Raw genomic sequence first — 21740 nt, forward strand, 5'->3', positions numbered from 1 at the left:
AGAAGACAATCTTAAATTGATATTCACCTTGATATTATGTTTTCCTTTCTCAAAAATTGCTGAGCTTTGTCTACAGCAAATCACTACAGATGATTGCAAATACAAAAATACAAAATACAAACTAGTGATAGTATCCTCCAGAAAAAAAATCTGTCAAAGATGTATCAACTGAGTTGTACCCTTGCAAAATTTTGCCCCACAAGTCAAATTTTTTTTTGACAATTACTAGCACATGAAATCTAACAACGATATTTATGAATTCCAGATGATGAACCCTACTGAATGAGCAGAAAACCGTGGAATTTACTGAGTATATTCCCATAACCCAGAGGACACTCTCTCTAGTCTCCCTATGAATTAAATTCCTGATAATATTCCAGTTGTTTACATATCATTCTGTTGCACACAATTTACATTCCATACCATCCTTGAGTACCAATGGAAGAAGCAGTGAAACCTTATGTAGAAAGGGTGAGGGTGTGAAGATTGAGCTAGTGGAAGGAGGTGAAGCATGTCTGATGCAGGTTAAAGTTTTATGCTTGTATTATTCAAAATACATTAATTAAAAGCACTCACTTCATCTATGAATTTTCAAAAATGCTGTCACTGAATGTAATCTGACATGTAGGAAAACTATCCAGAATATATACTCTTCTGGCAATAGGATTGGGACACTCTTCAGCCTGTCCTCTAGCATTGTTTTCAGGACAAACTTACATTTTTAGGTGCACTAGTGTTAAGAGTAAAAAGTTGCAAAAGTAGCCAAATTATCTGTATTATCCCATCTCAACCAAAGACCTCCAGGAACTAATGTGCCCTAGATAGCACATGAGAGGATTATTATGCATATGGGAGCTTTTACAAGTACTTGGTAAATTCCAGCATGAATTCAAATCACACACTTGTTATCACTGAGTTTCCAAGTCAGGCACCCATTATCTCAATGAATTATTCCAGACAAACTGACACTTTGGAACAATTTCAATTTTTCAGGTGCCAGCAGCTCTATAGCAGCAAGAAGACACTGCTTCACAAAATCTCCTGAAAGAGGTTTCCGCTTTTCAGCACGACAACTGCAGAATACTGTCTCTGTCAGAACATGTACTAATTTTGTGTTATTTCCTTAATTGCTGGAGAAAAACAAAAAGTTTTCTTGTATTAGGACTTGCCTCGCAGTCCAGATCAAACAGTGTGTGGCTGTATATGGCCCAGAGGCCGGAGGTTTGTAGGAATTAGGTGACTTACTAAGCCCGGGAATCAGTCTATGAATTGTAAAGTTCTTTACGGCCCTCTTTGTCTTAGAGGACAAAGAAGATCAAAGGGCATCCAGTGTGGGACACAGGATAGAGGGGGAAGGTTAAGATACAATTCACTGTACCTAAGGAGTTTATGGTATAGTATAAACCCCAAAGAAACAGGATGAGTGAACTCCCCCAAATGGTCGTGTCTTTGAAGGAAGGTGTGTGTGTGATAACCATCTAGCCTTTTGTTGAAAAGTATAAAAGCCAAGACATTGTAGAGATCTAGAGAGAACACTCTGCATGAGTCTTCCCTCCATGCTGCATGTATTAAAGAGACCTGATTCATCACACCGAGTCTGTAATTCTTCAGAGAATTAGCAACTCTCAACAAGCAACACGGAGAATTTCCCTGACAGGTTCCAAACCCTTTTTGAAAGGACTCCTGACTTTCACTTGTTAACTTGACTTCCATGTTTTTTTTTAAATGCTGAGAAGAAAGAAAAAAAAAAAAAAAAAAAAAAAAACAGACCAAAAGAAACTAAATTGATGATCTCTAACTATGTTTTTTAGACCTCAGGGTGCCTTCCTCCTCTACTGTTGGGATAATATGTATTTGAAAGTGGAGGCACTGAGAGATAAGCAATTTAGGACATCATGACATCAATGGTGGTTGTATGAAAGTCTGCACAGCTGCTTCATTATCCCTCTGGATTTCTGTACTGTATTAGTAATGTACTAATGTAAAGTATTTTGGCACACCAAATGTTTTTTAAAGGTATATTATATTGTATAGTGTTAATTATTGCATATTTAATTTCTACCAGGAAAAAAGATTCAATTATTTTCTTTTCTTTTTTTTCTGATAACCATTGGTAAATGCAATCCAGCGTGATGAATCCCTAAAAGATGTCTTTCAGTCTTTGACTTTGTTACTGGTCTCAAATTTTTAATGTGCATTTCCATGGTTTGTCAAAGGTGCTTGATTTACTGTTCACCAAAATGAAGATTTTACCAGAAAAAAGAAAAAATGCTAAAAGAAGGATATGTTGGGGTTACAGGTATATTCTTCAGTACTTTTACAAATGTCACTCATCAACCGTGTTGAGGTGTGTTCATACCAAACTGGAAGCCAATTAAAGAGGCGGCACAGGCAGTCAAAGCAAAAGACAAGGGTGACAACACTGAAAACAAACACTGAACATTTTCATGTTTGAATTATCATATTAACAGAGAGCTGAAAGTGTGTCAAGGCTTTATGAGTCCAACTGCAAATTGTATAAAGACAAGGAAAAGGGAGAGACTGGAAGAAAATACCAAAAAGAACTGCAAAGTTTTGAAATCAGTTAAAATCTTTTACACAAACAGATGTGCACACACACACGCACACACACACACACACACACACACACACACACACACACACACACACACACACACACACACACACACACATTGTCAGTGTATGTCACAAGCCAGGTCACCAAAATCATGTCATTTTAGTTTTAGTAGAACAGAAGTGAATTGCATTATTCATATATTAAACAATATTAACTTGTGCATAATGTTAAAGTCCACCACCAAAGTTTATCATAAAGTTTCTCAGCTGGAAACCTGTATAGAGCCATGTAAGAGGTCACATGTTCAGATATATCATTACCGGTCAGTTTCTAAATTCATATGTGATAATGTGCAAAATTTCAAAGTATAAACATGCTTACAATGTCATTATTAATATCTAATAAATTACTAATATTATTATTTTCAATTAAGATGCCCAATTTTGACCAGTTATAAAGCAGTAACTTTGCATGTGAAGAAATTCCTACATGATAACACACAAGAAAGATAGTGTTGGCCACCTGGCTTGCAACTATGCATACACTGCTAGCAGCTTATAGCTATTATCTTCACAGTCATCATAGTCACACTGGGGAAATAAAAAGGAACTGCAAAACCAGTCCTGTTGTCGTAATGCATTTAGCACAACACAAAAATGTGTCCCTGAATTTGGTCTGAGCACACCTTTACTCATCAGACAAATGCAGTGCTATAAAATTCTGGTTTGTATTTATTCAAACATTTAGTTGTGTACGTGAACTTTAAATCATCATGTCATGATCAAAAACTCTGAGGGTATATAAAAGCACAATTATTTATGAATACCGGGTGACAGTGTACTTATGCAGTTTACAGGTTTAAATCTTAGTAAAGTTTCAATCTTAGTAATGATGAGAATCATCACTTTCTCTATGCATTTCATGATAGCAAAAGACGCTTACTCAGTAGTTGTGAATAATGCTACTGTTTTTATTCAGTTTATCTTAGTAAAAACCAAGAGAATCAGTTGGTGCAGGCAGATCTCCAGGCTTGTCATGTTGTATTCCATGGTGTTAATGAATGTGCATGTGAGTTTTTAGATATTTTTTTTAATTAATCTACTATGTTTGAATCATCTTTTATTACTTCTGATTTAGCTTCGGATGAATTCTACGTTGTGGTTTAATGACAACTGTAAAGTTGTGACTGATTAAGATAGTCATGAAGAAACAATGATTATGGTGACGATAAATTGGTAGGAACTGATGGTGCATGTTAATGTGCCTCCTGTAAATGCAGTGATTAAAAGAAAAAGAAAAGATATTATTTTGTTTCAAAAGGAGCACTAAGCAATTTTCTCATGGATTTTCCTCAAAGATTCTTATTCATACTTTTGACTGTACTGGCACTTACCAACATAATCATCCAAAACATTTCAACAAGGCCTAAAAGAGTGCAGTATTGCCCATAAGTGCCAGGTCAAGTTCAAGGATTTAATGTAAAATTTCAAATAAATAGCATGGACATTTATTGCTTGACTGCAGAACCAGGTCTTTATTAATAGAGACAAGTCTTCATTTCTAATCTCTGTTTTTTTTTCTCATCATAGTCAATATTTCAGTGAGACTCTGTTTTCTGATTTGCAGTTTCTTATTAAGTGGTTATTGTCAAACCAAACTCAGCTTTTCATCAAAGTCAATGTGTTGTCTCAATATATTCAGTATAATGTTCATTTCTACAGCACCATGTGAGTCCACTTTAATAGAGGCAGACCAAAAGGACAAATGTGGTGAGCTGGTCAGATGAGGTGAGCTGGTCAGATGATCATACCAGCAGAGAAAATAGCTACAGACAATTAAAAGTTATTTTTTACAAATACATTGTCTAGTGGTTCAAATGTATATTCACATTTAAAATCAGAATGAAAATACCTCATCGTGAAATTGTGTCAGCTGCAGCTTATGTTTCTATCAGCAATGGCAAGCAATGGTAGTGTGAGCTGAACATCTTGTACAGACCGTAACAAAGGTGACTACTGTTACTGGAAAGGATTACCTTCCATGACCAATAAAATAAGCTTATTCTAAACTTGCAAAACACTTTCAGCCTTGATCTACTGGCATTGTTCTTTATGAACTAATAAGAACTAAATTGTATTTTTGATTATATTGACCAAGCTGATTGCTTATTGGTCCTTTAAGTTGGAAAAAAGAAGATTTGTTACATGATGTGACTTGAGTATATGACGGAAAGTTTGCCAATGTAAAGATGTTTGCCACTGTAAAAAGTTAAAATGTCAATAAAAAACATTATTTTTAAGGTTTATTGCTGCTGTCTTTAAAACAATTCAGCTGCTGAGAGACGAGAGCCCTTTGTGACCCGTTCCATCCAAAGACTCCACAGGTCCGGTGTGTTTTCAAAGTTTATTGTAACAAAAGTCAAAAAGGGCAAACAAGCAGTCCAAGCAAAAAATGGAAAATAGTAATGATGGTAAACTGAAATAGATAACGACCGAATGTGGATTAACAAACGTAAGTACGGTCAACAAAAAATATGAGGCTCTATCTCCCTCTGTGTCTTTCTTTCTTTCTTTCTTTGAACTCCTGCCACCACACACACTAAGAAAAATAACCACACCCCTGGCTGTGCCCAACACAAATGACGTAATGAATGGAAATGATGTAAAACCTAAGGCAAAATGGCAAGAAATATATTTTAGCTGCTACAATACCGGCCCCTAATTATTATAATTCAAACAATAATAATTACACAATAAATGATAACCACACGTACAAGTACATTTCAACATAAAGTTCATTATGAAAATCTTCTTTCTTCATAAGAATGCTAGACGTGCATGAGAAAGAGTGATCCTTATTGTCACTCTGGATCAGTCCAACGTTCATAGTGTATGTGTATATGTACTGTAGTGCGCAAGGGGCAAAGGTAAAAAAACAAAAGACAAAGTCAGTCTGGGTTTCAAAGTTCTTCTGACTCCAATAGAAGGCAGATTTTGTTGATTGGTCTGTTCAGAAATCCAGTCTTGGTCTTGATCCGGACATGACGAATGAGACCTCTTTTATCCAGAATGGTCTCTGTGATTTTTCCAGTCAGCCAGGTGTTTCAAGGTGCTGAATCATCCATGATGATTACAATGTCTCCTGTTGTGAAGTTGCGTTTGATTTTGGACCATTTCTGTCTTTCTTGAAGTTGTGGAAGATATTCTTTAATCCATCTTTTCCAGAACAGGTCTGACATGTACTGGATTTGTCTCCATCTGCGTCGAGCATATATGTCGTCTTGTTTAAACTGTCCTGGTGGTAATGAAGGCATGGTTTTAAGGAGAAGAAGGTGGTTTGGGCTGAGTGCTTCAAGGTCATTTGGGTCTGTCGAAGCCTTGGTGACTGGACAGCTGTTGAGGATTGCCTCAGCTTCACATAAAACTGTGTGAAGACCCTCTTCATCAAGATTTTGTACATTAAAAGTTGAGTTCAGAACCTTTCGCACTGATTTAATCAATCTTTCCCAAACACCGCCATGATGGGAACCAGCAGGGGGATTGAAGATCCAGTTGATTCCCTTGTTAAGCAGAGCGTTGTGAATCTGACTCTGATTCCAGCTTTCAATTGTTTCTTTCAACTCCCGCTGAGCTCCTACAAAATTGGTGCCATTATCAGATTGAAGTTCTTTAATCTGACCACGTCTGGCAATAAAGCGTCGAAGGGCATTGATGAAAGAGTCTGTGTCAAGTGACGATGCCACTTCAATGTGAACTGCTCTTACAGCCAAACATGTGAAAATAACACCATAGCGCTTCACAACTTTCCTTCCTTGCTTCACTCCGAAGGGTCCAAAGTAGTCCACTCCAACGTAGGTGAATGGGGGTTCATCTGGAGTGACTCTGTCCAATGGCAAGTCTGCCATCTGCTGTTGACCAGGGGTAGCGTTTACACGCCGACAGGTAACACATCTTGACAGTATCTTTCTGATCAACACAGTGGCACCAGGAATCCAGTATTATTGACGCAGGATAGATAACATATGGTTGCGACCACCATGACCCACCTTTTCCTGAATATGTCGCAGAATCAGATCGGAAATGTGGAAATCTTTAGCCAATGTCACTGGATGTTTCAATTCTTCTGGCATTGCTGCTCTGCTTAAGCGGCCTCCAACACGTAACACATCTTTGTCCAATATAGGATTGAGTTTGTGAATGTGGCTGGTCCGCTTGACGTTCATTCCTTTCCTGAGACTTGCGATTTCATCTGCAAACCTCCTCTTCTGACAGAAGCAGATTGTCTCCAATTCAGCAGCAGCCAGTTCCTCCACGGTGAGATGAGGGGTTTTCATAGTCTGAAGATTTCTTGTGTTGTTTTGTGGTAGGTTTCTGTGATGAACGTTGTCTGAGTGACTATCAACATGAGTTGCTTGTTTTCTTTTTCTGCTGTGATACAAAAGCAGTTTTCTAAATTTGAGCATCCATGCTACTGCTCTTTTCAGGCGAGTCCAGGCAGAGAAATGATGGATGAAGTGCGTCACTGGATCCATGTTTTCAGTTGTTACCTGTGTAGCATTTACAGTTATGCCTTTGACTTCAGAGTCTTTTGATGAGATTTTTTCCAAACCATCCGGGTTTTGAGGCCACTTTTCCTGAGACTGAAGAAGAAATTCACGTCCAGACAGCCATATTTCTTTCTGAAGAAAGGTTTCAACTCTCAAACCTCGAGATGCCATGTCTGCTGGGTTGGTAGCTGTGTTAACAAATCTCCACTGTTGTGCACGTGAGACTTTGTGAATTTCAGTGACTCTGTTGGCCACAAAAGTACGGAATCTGGTAGTTTTGTTGTTGATGTATTTGAGCACAGAGGTGCTATCAGTCCAGAATATGGAATCTGCTAAGTCCATCTGTAGCTCTTTTCTCCACACTGTGTCCATCCTGCTTGCCATTGTGGCTGCGGTCAACTCCATTCGAGGGATAGTGGCTGGCTTTAATGGAGCCACTCTCGCTTTTCCCATCAAAAATCCACAGTGTGCTTGGTCACGAGTGTTATTTAGTAACAGATAGCTGACAGTTCCATAACCAACTTCGCATGCATGTGAAAAGTGATGTAACTGAGCAGATGCAACAGTTCCAAAGTCAGTGGGTTTCAAACGTCTATCAACATTGAAGTTTTCTAACTTATGAGGTTCCTGTATCCATCGCATCCATTCCTGCACAGTGGAATAGGTTAAAGCGTCATCCCAACCAACCTTTTTTCTGCACAGATCTTGCAGGATTTTCTTGGCAGTCAAGACGACAGGTGACAATATTCCAAGGGGGTCATATATTGAGCTCATTGTGGAAAGAATTCCTCTTCTGGTGAGTGGTCTGTCTTTGATGATGATTTTAAACTTGAAGACGTCAGACTGTACACACCATTGTACACCAAGCACTCTCTCCACAGGTAAGTTGTCATAAGCCATATCCAAATTCTTCATCTCTTCTGCCTTTTCTGTTTCAGATATGGATACCAACACACAACAACTGTTACTTATCCACTTGTTGAGCAGGAAACCTCCTTTGGAACAAATAGCTCGCAGTTCATGATAGAGAGCTATTGCATCCTCTTCTGAAGCTACTGCCGAAAGGCAGTCATCCACATAAAAATTATTCATAATGGTGTTCACAGCTTGAGGACTGAACGTTGTCACGTTGTCCTCAGTGCATCTCCTCAGTGCAAAGTTTGCACAACTGGGAGATGAAGTCGCTCCAAACAGATGCACTATCATCCTGTATTCCACCATGTTCTGACTGTAGTCTCTGTCAGGCCACCAGAGGAAGCGCAACAAGTCCCGGTCTTCACTTGGCACCTTGACTTGATGAAACATGGCTTCAATATCTGCAGCGATGACAACAGGTTCTTTGCGGAATCTAGTCAAGACTCCTATTAGCGTACTGGTCAGGTCTGGCCCCTGTAAGAGCTAAGAGTTCAGTGAAACTCCCTGACACGTTGCTCCACAGTCAAACACCACTTTCAGTTTCTTCTTTTGTGGATGTAGGACCCCATGATGTGGCAGATACCATTTTCTGCCCCCACTGCGTTCCAGAACACAATCTGGTACCTGTTCAGCATATCCTTTGGCTAACATGTCAGACATGAAGCTGGTGTAGTCAGAGTGGAAAGATGAGTCTCTTTTAAATCTTTTCTTTAGGTTAAGTGTGCGTTGTTCAGCAACGCTTCTGTTGTCAGGCATACATATTTCTTTTTCTTTTAAAGGTAAGTGAATGCAATAATGGCCGTCAACTAGTGTGGTAGATTGTGAGACCAAATCCAAAAACATCTTGTCTTCTTTTGACGGTTCTTTATCTTCTCTCACACACTCAGGGAAGTCATTCCTGAACTGTTGCTCCCACAGCTCGTCAAGTTTCATGACAGAGATCCTGTTCACATTGACTGTTGACTTTTCCTGAGCATCCTCATCCCTTTTTCCAAGCGGTCCATTAACTGTCCATCCAAGCATGGTTTTTACAGCGTAAGGTCCGTCTCCAACACTCCGTATAACATCAAGCGGCTCCAGAGCCTTTGGCACATCCAAGCCAATCAGCAGTTCGATCTCAGATTCAATTTCAGGCAGATAAACATTATCCAAATGAGACCACTGTTTAATATCTTTCTGATGTGGGATGTTTCCTTGATGCACAGGCATAGTCTTCTGGGGGTATATACCTGGAAGATCACAAAAAATGCTGCTATCCAGACCAGCAACTTCAAGACCTGAAACAATGTTGGTTCCAACGACCTTTCTTTGACCCATGGTTCTCAAAAGAATACTTGACCTTCTTCCTTGGAGCTTAAGCTTGGTCATCAGGCCCACTGTACAGAACGATGCGGTGCTCCCTGGGTCAAGAAATGCGTACGTGTGTACTATTGTACTCCCCTTCTTGGCTTTCACTTGCACAGGCACGATTGAAAGTTTGCAGTTGTCTTCAACAGCCCCAGTAAGACCACCAGTTTGGACTGAAGCTACAGAAGTCCTTTTAGCTGTGTCCTTTATTTCTGTTTGCTGTGTGTCCATCTCTTTTTTCTTTTGGTGAATATGCAACATAGTCGGGTGCTTTACTCTCACTCCATAGAGACTGTGTCTGCCCCCCGACCACGTAAACTAAGTAAACCAAAAGTACAGAGAAGAGGAGTTAAACATAAGAATCTAATTCAAATTAGAACAACCTCTGCAATAGTACAACAAGATAGGAGAATTAAATGTGGACTCCTTAACATCAGATCTCTGTCCTCTAAAGCTGTTCTAGTAAATGAGTTAATATCAGACCATAATGTTGATTTATTTTGTCTGACTGAAACCTGGCTGTGTCCTGAAGAGTATGTGAGCCTAAATGAAGCTACTCCTCCGAGCCATATTAATACTCACATTCCTCGAGGCAGCGGCAGAGGAGGTGGAGTTGCAGCCATTTTTGACTCAAGCCTTTTGATCAACCCTAAACCTAAACTCGACTATAACTCATTTGAAAGCCTTGTTCTCACTCTTTCTCATGAGAAATGGAAAACAGTGCAGCCAGTTTTATTTGTTATAGTATACCGCTCTCCTGGTCCTTACTCCGAATTTATAGCTGAGTTCTCGGAGTTTCTATCAAGTTTAGTCCTTAAAGCAGATAAAGTAATTATTGTAGGTGACTTTAATGTACATGTCGACGTTGATAATGACAGCCTTAGCACTGCGTTTATCTCAGTATTAGACTCAGTTGGCTTCCGCCAGAATGTACATGAACCGACTCACTGTTTTAACCACACCCTCGACCTTGTTCTGACATATGGCATAAAAATCGAAGACTTAATAGTCTCCTCACAGAATCCTCTTTTATCAGACCATCATTTAATAACTTTCGAATTCATATTACCAGACTACCAGCCAGTAGGCAAAAATTCTTATACCAGACTCCTATCTGATAGTGCTGTAGCTAAATTTAAGGATATGATCCCATCAGTATTTAATTCAATGCCATGTCTCAATACAACAGAGGAGTCTTATGCTAACGTTAGTCCCTCCCAGATTGACTACCTGGTTGATAGTGCTACAGGATCGTTGCGTATGACACTTGACTCTGTTGCTCCCCTAAAAATTAAAGCAAACTTCACGGAAAATAGAAAGGAAATGGCGTTTACCAATTTGGAAGAATTTCGGTCCGCCTGGCAAGACAGTCTTAAAATATACAGGAAAGCCCTCCGCAGTGCCAGGGCAGCCTATTACTCTGCACTAATAGAGGAAAATAAGAACAATCCCAGGTTTCTCTTCAGCACTGTAGCCAGGCTGACAGAGAGCCATAATTCTGTTGAACCATGTATTCCTTTAGCTCTGAACAGTAATGACTTCATGAGCTTCTTTAATGATAAAATTCTAACTATTAGAGACAGAATTCATCGACTCCTGCCGTTAACAGGTACTGTTTTGTCTTCAAATACAGAAATCGTAGAAACTGTTACTCAGTCTGTCGCAGTTTTAGACTGTTTTACTCCTGTTGACCTTCACCAACTAATTTCAATAATTTCATCATCAAAATCATCTACCTGTATTTTAGATCCTATCCCGACTAAGCTGTTTAAAGAAGTATTACCTTTAATTGACTCTTCAGTATGAGACATGATCAATCTCTCTTTATCAACAGGCTACGTACCACAGTCCTTTAAAGTAGCTGTGATAAAACCGCTACTGAAAAAGCCTACTCTTGATCCAGGGGTTTTAGCCAACTATAGACCGATATCCAACCTTCCCTTTCTCTCAAAAACTCTTGAGAAAGCAGTTGCCAATCAGCTGTGCGACTTTCTAAACAATAACAGTTTATTTGAGGATTTCCAGTCAGGATTTAAGTGCATCATAGCACAGAGACAGCACTGGTTAAAGTTACAAATGACCTTTCTAATTGCATCTGATAAAGGATTTGTCTGTGTACTAGTCTTATTGGATCTTAGTGCTGCATTTGACACCATTGACCATGGCATCCTATTGCAGACACTGGAACATTTCATTGGCATTAAGGGAACTGCGCTAAGCTGGTTTAAATCCTACTTGTCAGATCGCTCTCAGTTTGTACGCGTTAATGACGACTCTGTGCTCACTAAAGTCAGCTATGGAGTTCCGCAGGGTTCTGTGCTTGGACCAATTCTATTCACCTTACATATGCTTCCTTTAGGTAAGATTATCAGGAAGCACTCAATAAATTTTCATTGCTATGCAGATGATACCCAGCTATATTTATCAATGAAACCGGAAGAAACCAGTCAGTTAACTAGACTACAAGCATGTCTTCATGACATAAAGACCTGGATGACCTGCAATTTTCTGATGCTAAACTCGGACAAAACTGAAGTTATAGTAGTGGGCCCTAAACATCTTAGAAAGTCACTTTCTGATGACATAGCAGCTATGGATGGCATTGCGCTGGCCTCCAGCACCACTGTAAAGAATCTGGGAGTCATCTTTGACCAAGACATGTCCTTTCACTCCCATGTAAAACAAATTTCAAGGACTGCCTTTTTTCACCTACGTAATATCGCAAAAATCAGGCATATTTTGTCTCAAAATGATGCAGAAAAACTAGTCCATGCATTCGTAACTTCCCGGCTGGATTATTGCAATTCTTTACTATCAGGCTGCCCAAATTCGTTGCTGAATATTCTCCAGTTGCTCCAGAACGCTGCAGCACGTGTTCTGACAAAAAACAGGAGGCAAGATCATATTTCTCCAATACTCGCCACTTTGCACTGGCTCCATGTAAAGTTTAGAATAGAGTTTAAAATTCTCCTCCTTACTTACAAAGCCATAAATGGCCAGGCACCTTCTTATCTTAAAGAGCTCATAGTACCTTATTGCCCTACTCGAACACTGCGTTCCCAGAATGCAGGTCTACTTATGGTTCCTAAAGTCTCAAAAAGCAGAACAGGAGTCAGAGCATTTAGCTATCAAGCTCCTCTCCTGTGGAACCATCTTCCAGTCTTTGTCCGGGAGGCAGACACTGTCTCTACATTTAAGAGTAGGCTTAAAACTTTCCTTTTTGATAAAGCTTATAGTTAGGGCTGGCTCAGGCTTGTCCTGGACCAGCCCCTAGTTATGCTGCTATAGGATTAGACTGTCGGGGGACATCCAAAGATACACCGAGCTCCTCTGTCCTTCTGTCCCTCTCCATCCGCACCCTCTCATGTCCTACCACGGCGTGTTACTAACTTAGCTCCTTCCCCGGAGTTTCTGTGCTTTGTCGTCTTGCAGGTTCCCATGGACAGTGGCTGAATCTGGATTGTGGATTTCAGCTGCGTCTCCTGCCTTGGCCCTGCCTGACATCCACTGCAACTGCTACTGCTATTATTACATCCACTGTCACTGTTACTGTGACTGCATGTCTGTCTCTCTGTCTCTCTCACTCTCTCTCTCTCTCTCTCTCTCTGACTGCATTTCTGTCTGTCCGTCTGTCTGTCTGTCTGTCACACTCTCCCTCTCTTGCTCTTCCTCTCTCACCCAACCGGTCGAGGCAGATGGCCGTTTCTGCCTGTTAAAAGGAAGTTTTGGGGGAATTGTTGGTTTCTTTGTAGATAAAAGAGCTTGGTCTGTACCAGCTCTATATGGAAAGTGTCCTGAGACAACTTCTGTTGTGAATTGTCCGTGCGCTCTTTTGATCCAACGAGCAGCACAGTGTCATGAAAAATTCGCAGATGGCTCGGCAGATCCAGCGCGCACAATTACACAGGCCAAACAACAGTCCACATTCATTGTTTCAATTTCATTCAATACACAAAAGGAATCTCAACATACCGCTTCTGATGGCTGTGATGCGCCGCCGCTGTCACTCTCCTTTCACTCCGTTTCGGTTTAGCGCAGCGCTCCACTATGATCTCTTTTTTCCATGCCGGTGCGCTTAATCCTTTCCAACGAAATTCCAATTCCAAAAGTCCAATCCAAAGGTCCGAGGTCCATAAAATCCAACACAGTCCGCGTCTCCGCGATCCAAAGTCTTTTGATCAACGTTGATATATTTTTTTGTTGACTAAATATTGCTGCTGTCTTTAAAACAATTCAGCTGCTGAGAGACGAGAGCCCTTTGTGACCCGTTCCATCCAAAGACTCCACAGGTCCGGTGTGTTTTCAAAGTTTATTGTAACAAAAGTCAAAAAGGGCAAACAAGCAGTCCAAGCAAAAAATGGAAACTAGTAATGATGGTAAACTGAAATAGATAACGACCAAACGTAGATAAACAAACATAAGTACGGTCAATAAAAAATATGAGGCTCTATCTCCCTCTGTGTCTTTCGTTCCTTCCTTCTTTCTTTCTTTCTTTCTTTGAACTCCCGCCACCACACACACTAAGAAAAATAACCACACCCCTGGCTGTGCCCAACACAAATGACGTAATGAATGGAAATGACGTAAAACCTAAGGGAAAATGGCAAGAAATATATTTTAGCTGCTACAAGGTTCTTAACTTTACATGTCTGATGGCAGACATGTAAAGTGATGATAAATCCACTCATGTCTGTTAAAATGTGCTGTGCTGTGGATAATATTCATATTATTATATCGACAGGCATGTCTCATTGTACTTTACATTATGTGCCTTGATCATCATTGCACTCTCCTACATGTTCTGTTTTTGCAACTTATATTGTTTCCTGTGTTTTTGTGCCTTGAGTTGCCATGTACACATACAAGCTGTCTCTCTCTTTCTCTCTGTCTGTCTCTCTCACACACAGCAACATTAATGTCTTGCTTATAATAAAATCCAAAACAAAAAAAATAAAAGTTTCAAATCACTTGGACAAAAAATTAAATCAAATCAAATCAAATCAAATCAAATTAAATCAACTTTATTTATATAGCACTTTTCATACATAAAATTGTAGCACAAAGTGCTTCACACAGAAAAAGAAAACAAAACAAGACAAATAAAAGCAAGAACCCCCCCCCTCCCGCCCCCATATGTCCCTCCCACCCCCACCCACTGACACAGACCCACACATCTACTCACACACACACACACACACACACACACACACACACACACACGGCTTTTAACATGGCCTGGTACTGAGGATCCCAGTGAGGAAAATCGCAAAAAGGGGACATCCACACCAAGAGGCACCACTGTCCGCAGACATCGGGAGCACTGCCATGGTGTGGAGGGCCCTCATGAGGAGACACTGGAGCTACTAAAAGAATAAAACGTAGTCTAACAGTAATGTCTAAAAGCAATAAGAGCTGAGATAATTCAAAGAAATAAAATGCACAAAGACTTAAAATAAGTGAACTGAATGAATGGAAATCAGTTAAAAACATTGGGGAGTAGTAAAAGAGTCAAATAAATTAGGCTGATGAATAAATATGTCGATAAAATAAGAATAAAATAAATAGATAAATGAACAAATGAAATAAATAGATAAATGAACAAATAAAATCGCCAGACTAAAAAGGTGTGTCTTGAGCCTCCTTTTAAAAATATCAACGGTCTCTGCGGCCCTGAGGCTCTCTGGCAGGCTGTTTCACTGATAAGGGCCATAATGGCTGAATGCAGCCTCACCGTGGGTTTTTGTCTTAATTCGTGGAATGGTTAAAAGGCCGGTACCAGAGGACCTCAGGGTCCGCGAGGGCTGATATGATAAAAGCAGGTCAGATAAATAAGATGGCCCAAGACCCTTAAGACATTTAAAAACCAATAAAAGAATCTTAAAATCAATCCTGAAGCAGACGGGGAGCCAATGCAGCGATTCTAAGACTGGTGTAATATGCTCCCGCCTTCTGGTCCTTGTCAGCATTCGAGCGGCTGAGTTCTGTAATAATTGTAGGCTATTGATATTCTTTTTAGGAAGACCAGAGAGCAGGGCATTACAATAATCTAAATGACTCGAGATAAAAGCATGCATTAGCACCTCTGTACTGGCCTGAGAGAGAAACGGGCGGACGCTGGCTATATTCTTAAGATGGTAAAAACCTATCTTCGTAAAAAAATATTCTTTATGTGGGGAATAAAAGTGAGCTCAGGGTCAAAAATAACGCCCAGGTTCTTTACACATTGTGAGGGTTTAAAATCTTGTAATTTTGCTAAAAGTTTCTCTCTCTGGCCTTCAGGACCGATGACTAAAACCTCTGTTTTATCCTGGTTGAGCTGGAGGAAACTATCTGCCATCCATGACTTTATATCTAAAATGCAGTTCAGAAGGGTGTTACGACCCCCCCTAAAAAGGCTCACCCAAGGAGGTCTAACATAATAAAAATGAGGAGGGGTTTTTTTTAGCAGCAGCAAAAAAATAAGTTTATTAATACAAATAAACCAATCCACCAAAAAAAAACATCAACCTCAACCAAACAAAAAAACTGATGGGCCAGCCAAACTAAACAAAAGGGAAGGAAGGAGCTCCAGACCAACCCACATAGGGCCGTCGGATCCAGGATCCTTCCTCTACCCTACAAACATAACAACTAAACCCTCAAAGGAAATAAAGCCGCGAAAACAGGACTACTGGACCCATCAGGAAAAAACGAACTGAACACAACATATCAACACAACTGAAATCTGCTGCAGCTCCTGCTGCTTCCCAGGAAGGAGAGAGAGTGAGACAGGTCCCGCAGCGCCTTTTAAGACCTGCCCCCAATCAGGAACCCTCCGTCTCCACCTTAAAAGGGGCGGAGCAAAAGAAAAAGATTAGTCACCTTACAGCCCACCACCAGCAGGCTGAGGAGCGCATAACAAAGGGCATCAAGTGGCCTTGTGTCATCAGAAGACACGGCGATGTACAGCTGCGTATCATCAGCGTAACTGTGGAAATTGATGCCGTGTCTCCTGATGACATCCCCCAAGGGAAGCATGTAGAGATTAAAAAGAAGTGGGCCTAAAATTGACCCTTGGGGGACCCCACATGTAATTTCATGTGTTCTGGAGGAACATGTATCCATACTTACAAAGAAAGATCGATCCGTGAGATAGGAGCGGAACCAGTTAAAAACAGTACCAGAGAGACCAACCAGGTGCTTTAGTCTGTTTAATAAAATGTGATGGTCTACTGTATCAAAGGCAGCGCTAAGATCCAGTAAGACCAAGGCTGTCAGTTTTTGGTTATCTAAATTGCACCTGGTGTCATTTAAAATCTTCAAAAGTGCTGTCTCAGTGCTGTGGTTCATCCTAAAACCAGATTGAAATTTCTCAAAAATATTGTTTCTCATTAAAAAATAATTTATTTGGTTAAAAACAGCTTTTTCTATAATTTTACTTAAAAATGGTAAGTTGGATACAGGTCTGTAGTTGTTAAAAATGTTGTGGTCTAGATTGCTCTTCTTCAGAAGGGGCTTCACCACTGCCGTTTTATAGGCAGTGGGGAAGACACCCATCTGAAGAGAGCAATTGACTATATTTAAAATCTGTTCCTAAAAGAATTCATAAAATGTCTTTCAAAGTGATGTGGGAATTGGGTCTAAGAGGCAGGTTGTTAGGTTTACTTGGGAGAAAGCTCGACCAAGGGCCCTTGCATCAACCAGGTTAAAACTCTCCAGTGTTTCCTCAGGTAAAAGCAGTGATCCAGGTGTATTAAGAACAGCGTTCTGATGGGATAAAAGACTGGATCTGATGTTATTGTAAGCGACGTGGGTGTGTGTGCAGGAATAAAACAGTCCAACAACTTCTGGGTTTTACTCATAACTTTAGTGAAGTCGGTAGTCAGCTCAATCCACTCGTTTGTTCTGCTTGAATCCCAGTCTCTACTCTGACTCCTCCTCCCGCTGTCTCCCCCTTTCCAAAACAACAGCCGAAAACACTACCACAGCACAACAGCGCCGACTAGCGGTGCAACTTCATACCAGAACATCAGTATGTATATAACAGAATATATTAACATTACTACAAACACCAAATAGGTGTAAACAGCATAATAATAATTCAGTGAGAATATAATGAACCTATGTCCAAACAATTAGGATAGCCAAACCTGTTTACAGTTATTCACCTATCATATCACAATTTCACTCTTACACATCGTCCCCCCTTTACAAAAGAAGCGTCCTCGCTTCAAAATTCAAAGCTGTCGCCTTCACTGAGCACAAACCTCAACAAATGTAAGCAATACAACAGCATGAACTGAACAACCAAGTAACAATTACCAAATGGCATACCTTGTTGTTCTCTTTTAAATGTTAAGTATTTCCTGTTTTTTTTTTGTTTTTTGTTTTTTTTTGGGGGGGGGGGGGGTGTTGTGTCCATAACAGTCACACAGTCATGCTTGCATAAGGCACTCAAACATCAGAGACAAGCAACAGTCCATACATCAGTTCACTGATCAGGCATATAGCGCACTGGGGGTCGCACACAACGTCCTGACTTAGTCCTTACTCCTACCAGAGGCTGGACCACAGGAGATGGTTCACTTGAAGATCCTGTTGCAGCAGTTTGTCCCTCCTGTGTTGAGGTAGTAGGAGTCCTCTGAGGCAAAGGACAAACATCTGTCTGAGTCCTAACAGGGGAGTGCCTCTGTGTGGATGGACCCCAGTAAACATAAGGTCTGCAGCCAGAGAGTGCAGTAAGTGGTGGAGGACCTAGGCTGTTTGTTGTTGAAGCCAGTCCCAGTGATGAGGGTGGATTCCCTTCAGTGGACCAGGCAGAGCGATATGGTTTTAGGCGGTTGTAGTGAATGACTTTAGGCTTAGCTCTTGGGTCCCGCTGGTCCAAAAGTTCATAGTCCACTCCTATTTCACCAGGGCCTGAATCCATCTGCCTTAACACTTTGAAGGGGCCAGTCCACTTAGGTGACAGCTTTTGTCTGGAAAGGGCAGGAAGGTCAACCCACACCAAATCACCTGGCTCATGGGCTGTGTGTTTCAACCGACGATCATAGTAGTGTTTTTGTTGAGCAGCTGCTGCTTCAATGTTATGCACAACTGAGTGAAAAGCAGCACACAGTCTCTTTAAGACAGAGTTGGCATATTCACTTGGAGTACCTGGAGTAGCATGTGAAGCTCCTGGGGAGTCCCCTAGCAGGAGATCAACAGGCAGGCGGGCCTCTCGACCATGGACCAGGAAGAAAGGAGTGTGTTTGGTGGAGGAGTGAACACTTGTGTTGTATGCAAATTCAATTTGTCGTAGGTGGTCATCCCACTCACCTCCTCTGGTGTACAGATATTTTGCTAACTGGTCCTTTATGGTCCTGTTTGCCCGTTCCACCATGCCATCTGACATAGCATGATAGGGAGATGTCCTTGTTTTGTGTATTCCCAGCCGGGAACACAGTTCTTTGACAAGATCTGAGTCGAACTGACGACCTTGGTCAGTGTGCAAACTTTGAGGCACACCATGGTGACTAATGTAATCTTCAAACAAACATTTAGCTACAGTGACTGCTCGCTGATCAGGAAGTGCATACAAGTTGAGGTACTTAGTAAAATAGTCCATTACAACAAGTACATACCGATTACCACGGCGTGTTTGTGGCAATTCAGTCAGGTCAGCTGCAATTTTCTCAAAAGGTCTGGATGTAACAATGTTTTGCATAGGGGCCTGATGATGAGGCGTTTTTGGTCGCCGTGCTTCACAGGCTGTGCATTCAAGACACCACTGAGTTATGTCCCGTGCCATGTGAGGCCAGTAATATCTGGCCTGTGCCCCTTGTAATGTCTTTTGTGCACTGAAATGTCCAGAGAGTGAATGTCCATGTAATGTTTGAAATACCTCCTTTTGTAAGCCACTGGGGACTACAATCTGTAAAACAGGATCACCTGGTGGAGGCCTAACTTTGCGACACAAGAGACCATTAATGAGGGTGAGTTTAGGAAACTCTCTCCAGTAGTGTCTCATTTCTGGTGAAGCTGCTTTCATGTTTGAGAATGGCGGCCTACTGTCAGTCAACACCCAGTTCATGATTGTTTGCAGCTCAGGGTCAGCTTCTTGAGCTTGGATGAAACACAGTCTGTTCATATTCAGGAGTGAACTGTCCATGGTTTCAGCTGGAGTAACTGGTGAAACAGACTGCACATGTGATATTAAGTCTGCAGCAGGTAAAGCAGTGGGTGGAGTCTCTGAGCAGGTTGCCAGTTCAGTAGCTGGAGTACATGTGAATGACTCTGAGTCTGTCTGAGTGTGAATGGAAACACATCTCACCTGATTGGCTGTAACCACTGGGGTAGCTTCTTCAGCTGTCAGAGGACGACGGGACATAGAGTCAGCATTTGCATGTTTTTTGCCTTGTTTGTACTCAATTGTCCAGTCATAGGGATCAATCTCCAGAGCCCATCTTGCCTGCGACCTGTAGGGTTACAATCCAGAGCCATCTTCCTGAGGGAAAGAAGGGGTTTGTGGTCTGTGATGATGCGAAAGGGGTGGCCTGTCAAATACTGGCGAAAGTGACGGATGGCCCATACAATAGCCCACAATTCCCTGTCATATGTGGGCCAACGTTTCTCTGTTTTTGTCAAAATGTGGCTGCCATATGCAATGACATTTTCCATGTTTTCAGCATTTTTCTGTGACAGCACACATCCAATAGCGGTGCTGGATGCATCGGTGAAAAGCAGAAACTCCTTTGAAAAATCTGGGTAGGAGAGAATGGGTGTGTCACACAGTGCATCGCGGAGGCCTTCAAAAGCTGTCTGTTCAATCTCTGTCCATAAAAATGTCTTTCCTTTCTGAGTGAGGGCATGCAGGGGCTCAGACATCTTTGCAAACTGGTAAATGAAGCGCCTGTAATAGGAGCACAGCCCGAGGAATGCTCTGACTTCAGTGGGGTTCTTTGGCGTAGGCCAGTCTCTCACCTTTTCAATGTTTTTTTGGTCAGGTTTAAGTCCTGCAGATGAGACAATATGTCCCAGGAATGCCACCTCCTGCTGTGCAAAGCTGCATTTAGAAGGCTTAAGTTTCAAGTTGGCAGCTCTGAGACGGTCGAACACCTCTCTCAGGTGCTGAAGGTGGACAGAGAAGCTGGGGCTGTAGACAATGATATCATCAAGATATACCAGGCATGTTTTCCAAGAGAGACCCTGTAACACCAACTGCATGAGATGTTGGAAAGTGGGGGGAGCGTTTACCAGGCCCATAGGCATCACACGGAACTGGTAGAGTCCTCTGCCTGTGGTGAAAGCTGTTTTGGCTTTGTCTTGCTCCTCAAGCTGCACTTGCCAGTAACCTGATGAAAGGTCCATGGTGCTGAACACTGATGAGCCTCTGAGTGCATCCAAAGTGTCATCTGTTCTGGGCAGAGGGTGAGCATCTTTAACAGTGACTGCGTTCAGGCCTCTATAATCTACACAAAAACGCCACGTGCCATCCTTTTTTCTGACCATCACCACAGGTGCTGCCCAGGGGCTGTGACTCACTTCCACTATTCCCTTTTCCAGCATCTTGTCCACATGTGACTCAATCAGTGTTTGCATTTTTGGGGAAGTGCGATATGCACGCTTCCTAACTGGGGGTGCATTGTTTGTGTGGATTCTGTGTTTAACAATATCAGTATTACCAAAGTCTGTGCTGGTTTTACTGAACACGTCCTGGTATGATAAAAGCAAGTCATGTAAGTCAGACCTCTCTGCACTAGTCAGATCTCCACACTTAACATCAAATGGCAGTTTGGTTGGCTGAGTGATATTAGAGAGCTGGCTGGATGGGCAGGTAGACACATTACACACAGGTGCTGAATCCTCGATTATTTCAGTGTCAGATACTGGGTTAAACTGTCCTAACTGCACACCTGCATGAAGCACCATGGGGCCATCTGTGGGGTTGATGATACGTGCAACAGTGCAGCCCCTTTCAGCAGTAGACAGAGTACGTGCTATTGCAATTCCCTCAATCCCTGGTTGTTGGGGTTCGAGACAGCCAGTGTAGCTGACAGGAAAACCTTCACTGAGTACAGGGGGAATCAAGACAACTTTACAGATCATTTCACATCGTGGAGGGACAGTGATATTTTCCATTATTTGTGCCGTACAGGTAGCAGGTGGCAGTTCATCTTTCTTAAGTAAGGGCAGGACCTCCTGCCCCACATAGCACTGCCCTCTGCCCATGTCCATAATAACACTGTGAGGTGTAAGAAAGTCAAAACCTAATATGAAGCCCTGACTGACATTTCTGATGACTTGTACTTCATGCTGTAGAGTTTGAGACCCTAGCTGGAAGGTGATGTCTACCATACCCAGGGTGTCCAGGCTTTGGCCAGTTACGGCTTGTGA

General features: G+C 41.6%; 1 protein-coding gene across 1 annotated transcript in view; it reads left to right on the forward strand.

The window, feature by feature from the left end:
• The window catches only part of LOC139336603 (melatonin receptor type 1B-B-like), a 73300-nt gene extending 68426 nt beyond the window's left edge, over positions 1-4874 (forward strand). Inside the window, exon 3 of the mRNA XM_070970753.1 lies at positions 1-4874. This exon is cut by the window's left edge and continues 985 nt beyond it. The gene's annotated coding sequence lies outside the window, so the exon portion shown is untranslated.
• Positions 4875-21740: the final 16866 nt, after the last annotated feature.

The sequence above is a fragment of the Chaetodon trifascialis genome, chromosome 9 (assembly GCF_039877785.1).
Source record: "Chaetodon trifascialis isolate fChaTrf1 chromosome 9, fChaTrf1.hap1, whole genome shotgun sequence".
Lineage (NCBI taxonomy): Eukaryota > Metazoa > Chordata > Actinopteri > Chaetodontiformes > Chaetodontidae > Chaetodon > Chaetodon trifascialis.